The 6,419-nt window shown below is 32.8% G+C and overlaps 1 long non-coding RNA gene across 1 annotated transcript; it reads right to left on the reverse strand.

The window, feature by feature from the left end:
* Positions 1 to 689: 689 nt before the first annotated feature.
* LOC111386279 lies at positions 690 to 1,474 on the reverse strand. Its single transcript, XR_002701194.1, has 2 exons — positions 1,326 to 1,474; positions 690 to 994 (listed from the first exon to the last, which is right to left on the reverse strand). It is a non-coding gene; the product is annotated as an uncharacterized LOC111386279 (long non-coding RNA).
* Positions 1,475 to 6,419: the final 4,945 nt, after the last annotated feature.

The raw sequence follows: 6,419 nt of genomic DNA on the forward strand, positions 1-6,419 counted from the left end.
ATTTAAACATGCAGAAAATTTATTAGATGCTTCTATTAATGAAATATGCATCAAACTTCATCATTGGAAAGACTATATTCGATAAACTATATATCATATTTTTTTTCTTCTTTTATCATATTTTATTTTATTGATAAATTGTATTTGTAGTGCTTAAACACCCATTGACATCTATTCAGGACCGAACATACAACATACATATTTTTATAAAGCTTGCTTCAAGCTTCATCATTTGAAAAACGAGAATCGGTAAATTGACTCACATGTTTTTCTTTTTTAATCATATTATGTTCTATTGAAAAATTATATTTCATAGTGCTTAAACACCTCTTGACGTCTATATATGCCTAAATTCAATTTTCGTGTCAAAGCCCTAAAACGTATATCATATTTATAAAGCTTGCTTCAAGCTTCATCATTAAAAAGACGATAATCCATAAACTATGCCACAAATTTTTTTTTCCCTTTAATCATATTCTATTCTATTGATAAACTTTGTTTGATATTGTTTAAACATCTTTGACATTGTTCGGGCCATATTCAGTTTTTTCTATGAAAACCTAAAATGTACATGATTTTCAAAGCTTGATAGAGAGACTAGACATGAACTTAAAATACTTGTATGCTTTAATATTGCCCCTATTTAGTGTAAATAAAATCAAAATTTTAATTTATATCAGATAGGGATATGTTTAAACAATTAAACGTCTCGTTTAGAAACTTAAAAAGTTCAAAAAAAGTGATATATTTTTTTAACATAAATATGGCATAAAATGAAAACCAACATAATTTTCTTCCATTATTGCCTTGAAAGTAGAGGAATTCTGCTGGCAAGTGGAATCCAATACAAAGAAGACAATTTTCTTTTGTTTAAATTCTTCTCCATTATCCTTATCTCTCATCGCTTCTACTCTTCAATTATATCTTCCATTAGTACTATCTCCATTTCATCTTCAGGAAGATTTACTTCTCTTTTTCTTCAAACCCATCTTTCCTAATTCAAGAAAAACACTTGTAAATCATAACCCATCTCGATCCAATAATTTCGTTTGCATTCCTTTTATCAACAAACTATAAAAATTGAAATCAACTTCAGACCCACCCCATTTGTGCCAATCTATTAAAACCCAAATCAATTAAAAAACAAATAAAATCAAACACTTGATTTGTCAGTGTCACCCATGGAGAAACCCACAAAATTAAATTGATGAGAACTCATGCTCATATATAAACCATTCAAATCAATCGATGATCGAAAATCAGTTTCAAGAGTGGAAAAATTTGGAGGAGACTAAAGTTTTGAGATGGGCTAAGAGACACGATACCTGGTGGTGGTAGGCGACGAAGGTGCGACGAAAAGATGGCTGCCAAATTTTGCAATGAAATTATAAAACGAAAGTGTTGGAGAGAGGAAATGTACAAGGTCAATCTTCTTTCTGGGTCCTTTTATTTAATTTATATACTAGGAGATATTTCTGGGTCCTTTTGCTTTATTTATATATTAGGAGATATTTATGAAAGGCTAATTAGCACAAAACATCCCTATCTTTTCATGTTTTTGTGGAAAACGTTCTTATCTTTCATTTTTTGGCGGATTACACCCTTACCTTTACCTTTTTTTGCGCAAAACATCATTCTGTTAACTCTCCGTTAAAATGCTCCGTTAAATCAAAAAGGTAATTAGCACAAAAGGTCCCTACCTTTCAAAATTATTGTGCAAAACGTCCCTACCTTTCATTTTTAGCATTTTTACCCCTACATTTCACATTTCATTTCGCAAAAGGTCCTTTTCATCCATTTTTTCAATAAAATGACGATTTTACCCTCCTATTGAAATAAAACAAAAAGAAAAGAAAAAAATAATTAATTAATTGCAATCATAATCTAAATCTTTCAAAATATTACAGATAAATCCTAAATTCTCCACTACCACCACTTTCACAACCCCACCAAGCCACCACCTATAAATCCATATAGCACCACTGGATTCTCAGCTAGTGATCCAGCTCTTGCTGCGGAATGGAGAGAAGCATTGCACAAGATACTGGGATGGCTATCACCATTGGCACACAACATGATCAAATGGCAAAGTGAAAGGAGCTTTGAACAGAAAAATTTGGTGCCAAAAACAAATGTCCTTTTGCTACAAACTCTATATTTTGCAAATCAAGAAAAGACTGAAGCTGCCATTACAGAGTTGCTGGTAGGTCTCAATTATATTTGGAGGTTTGAAAGGGAAATGAATGCAAAGGTCTTATTCCAGTCCACCAACTTTAATGGATTCTTGAATTCTAATTAACCTTCTGAACTCTGTATTTTCTTTTTTCCCCTTTAAATCATGCTTCTGATTTTGTTACTCATGTCTTATCAGGGGTTTTTTGTTCTGAACCCTTCTTCAAGTTCTGTGAGGATAGTTTTGCCTCTATCCCCTATCTGTATATTGTAAAATAATTGTTGTGAATGATAAGAGTGAAAAAAGAATCAAGGAAAATTTGGATCCAGATATTGATTAAGATCATAAAGGATCCAGTTGAACATTAAATATGAGATTGGCAGCTGTGTTATGATTGGTAGTTGCCTGTGCTTTTCTTAATTTATTCATGTTGTTTATTAGGTTTGTTGAATGGAGCTTCATTCTCCAGTAATTTTCATAAATAATTTGGTACGAGAACCTTCACAACATAATTATAATACTGATTTGTATTATTTAAAATTCTGTATAATATTGAGTTTTTATTATCAAGTGGTGGGGTGGGGGATTCATTTTGCAGGGTTTGATGGTGGCCAGTCAAACGTGCAAGTGAATAGAAAAACTGGGACAAAAAATTGAGCTGGTGTCATCTGCTGCCTTGGGCGCTGGCGATAAAGCATGTGCACATGAGTCCATGGGCCTAACAATGAATTGCTAAGTAATATGAAATAGGAGCACAAATAATCAAGAGTAGACCATAGATTTGTGCGTGTATTTGAAAAAAGTACCATGAAATCTGCTGTTAGAATTTAGAGGGATTATCTAGACTGGATTAAAATAGAGAGACAAATGAAAAAGATTGGACGATTGAGACGTGAAATTTAGTAAACAGGATTGGTGGAGTAATTAACATCGAATATCCTGCTTGTTATGAATATAACTTGTTTCTTGGTCATGGATTTTTAGAATCATACTTTGCCACGAAATAGGATTTGAGGATGTTTTTGTTTACTCAATATAACCTGTATCCGATATTTAAAAAAAGCTAATAGAGTTCTCAAAATAAAAATCGTTTCCATATACTAATGTACTAATTAAATAAATAACACATTTTCAACGTTTAACTAAAAGCATCAGTGCCCTAGAGATTGGAGGGAATTTGTGACCTCGAAGGCACCTAGTAATCAGGAAGAGATTGTGAACGTTGTTTTGTTCTAGAAACAATTTAGCATTAATTCATGAATATCGATGGAGCTTTGATTGCACGTTTGAATTTCGGTTCACTACATAAAAAAGTATATGAAGGTCCGAGTAAATGAGCAACGAAGCAAGATGGAGCTTATGGAATTTTTTTATTTTTATAGGGGCGGAGCTATAGTTAGAAGGGGACTAAAATTTTAAAATAAAACTCGTCTATAACTGAATCTAAATATTTTTTTTTTCTGAAAAATACCATTCAACTTAATGTGGCATACAATCAGCAAGAAAACTATTCTTTGCTTTGTTTCGAATTGCCTTTTTGACCTGCTTCATTGTTGAATGCTTGAAAATTCGAAGTATACAAACTTAAACAAATGCTTGAAGTTAAAATTTGAGTCAACTATAGAAAACAATCTATTAACCTAGACAGCATAATAGATCTTTTACTATTTACTTGAGAAAAAAGGAAAAAAAAAATTAAATGTTGGGTTCGAACCCTGGACCTTTGGTCATATTGCTTCCACAGTTTTAAAGCTGAAATCGTGTTTAATAAATTTGACACTTCTTTCATTTTTTAAATAACACATTATACTGGATCATGACACGTGTGATGATGGTGGCCGTTGGATCAGGCTTCTGGATGCTTCTGATATTATTTACTCTGATTGGACTCATTTCACTCAGCTGAATCGTCATTTTTCTTTCTAGGGTTTTCTCTCTGCCGGTTTGAGTTCATACGCTCCCTTTTGAAAACTCTTCGTGTTTTCTCTTCTGTGATATGGTTTCTTGAGAGAAAATAGTGAGAAAATACAGTAATCTCACTGTAATACTATTGATTGTATGAATGCTTAACTTTTCTGAGTGATTAGTGACTAGAATCTGAGTGATTCTTGAGTTCGGTAATTAGTGACTAGAATCTGAGTGATTCTTGAGTTCGATAGTGCTTTGTAACAGATCTGAGTGATTCCTGTGAGAAGCATAGTTCAATCATCCTCGTGTAGAAAGATAAGTCTCTGTGACTATCTTGTGATCTGTACTTCTGTATTTTGACTTTCATATTTTGAGTTTTTAGTGCAACCGAGCTAGATCCGTTTTATAATGGATGCTCAACAGGGGATTAGGTTTTAAGCTGAACCTCTGGGGCTTCGGCCGAGAAATCCTTGTGTTTACACTTTACTTTCTGCATTTAAATTTCTGTTTTGAATGGTTTGTGTAAATTTTGGTTTAATCGTGAATGACTTCTTTGATTAACAGTGGTATCAGAGCACTGTTACTTCTCGATTAATCTGGATTTCTGAAACCTGCTTCAAATGACAGTCAACTCAGTTGATGGAGGAATTTGAGTTCTTACGAACTCTTTGGTGAGATCTTTCCTGTATCTTGAAATTAGTAATTTCATATTGCTTGACTCCTGAATTTTTCCCTTGATTTATCTTGTACTATTAAAACTCCAGTGATTGGTCTTTGTCCAAAGACTCTTGAAATCTTGGGAATCTGAGATAACAACTCTGTGAGTAGTACAATTGGAAGATCTTGTAGGAGAAGTCAGTTGAGGCACAGTGTTTTTGAAATCTCTGTCCAGTTATAATACTGCCTCTTGTAATAAGTATTAACTGTTTACTGTCAAGAGAAATTTGTTTAAAGTGTATTGTTAAATTGGCACTAAAAAGAGTTTGAGTTTGCTGTTGTCTCCAACTGTGTATGTTCCTGTGTGTTTCTTGAACTTAGTACTGTATATTGTGTATTAACTAAGTGTTATACTTAGTATGGCTACTGCTAAGTTTGAATTGAAACTGTATGATGGGAGGGGAGACTTTAGTATGTGGAGTCAGAAAATGAGAGCTATATTGATGCAATTAAAATGTGCTAAAGCTCTCGATAATTCATGGCCTACTGGTATTGAAGAAGATAAGAAAACTGAACTGGAAGAAATAGCCTGGAGCACTATCTTCTTATACCTTTCTGACAATGTGATCAGGTCTATAGGAGAAACTAAAACTGCAGAAGACTTATGGACTAAGTTGAAGGCTAAATATGAACCAAAAACTGTCTCAAACAAATGTTTTTTACTAAAACAGTTTTTCTCATTTAAAATGGATCCTTTAGTAGATTTGGAAGAAAATCTTGATAGGTTTACCAAACTGACCCAAGATCTCACCAACTGTGATGAAGAATTATTAGAAGATCAGTTGGCTGTGGTATTGTTGAACTCCATTAGTGACAGACACAAAAACCTTAAAAATGCCTTAGAGTATGGTAGGGATAGTCTTACCACTGATATTATAATAACTGCTTTAAGAAATAGGGTACTTGAACTGAAATCTGAGTCTACCAATAAACAATATGGTGAAAATTTACTGATAAAAAGTAAAATTGTTGGTAGATCAAACTTTCATTCAAAATTTTCTAATGAACCTAAAAAGAAGGTTTTTGATAAAACAAGATCTCAGAATAAGGCAAAAGGTAAAAAGTGCTATTATTGTGGTAAAGTAGGTCACTTTGCTAAGGATTGCTATAAAAAACAGAATGATTCTAAAGAGAAGAAAGTCAGTGAGGGAAATACTGTTATGTCATGTGACACACTTCAATCTGACAATGGTTTAGTCCTTGTTAATGTTGAAAGAAACTTAAATCAAGAGTGGATTCTAGATTCAGGATGTTCTTTCCACATGTGTCCTAAGAAAAACTACTTTCTTAATTTTGAAAAGTCTAATGGAGGACAAGTTGTCATGGGGAACAACATGACTTGCAAAGTTAAAGGTATTGGAACCATAAAACTTCTTTTAGAAAATGGCAGAATCTTACTTTTAGAAAATACCAGATTTGTACCAGATTTAGAAAGAAACTTAATTTCCTTAGGAATGTTAGATGATATGGAGTTTGACATAAAATTGGGTCAAGGACAAATAAAAATCTTTAGGGGAAGTGATTTAGTCACTTATATCCCAAAGAGACATGGTCTATACTTCTTAAATGCTAAACCTCTTATGGGTCATTCTAATGCAGTTTTAAATGATGATTTTAATCT

The sequence above is a fragment of the Olea europaea genome, unplaced genomic scaffold (assembly GCF_002742605.1).
Source record: "Olea europaea var. sylvestris unplaced genomic scaffold, O_europaea_v1 scaffold349, whole genome shotgun sequence".
Classification (NCBI taxonomy): Eukaryota; Viridiplantae; Streptophyta; class Magnoliopsida; order Lamiales; family Oleaceae; genus Olea; species Olea europaea.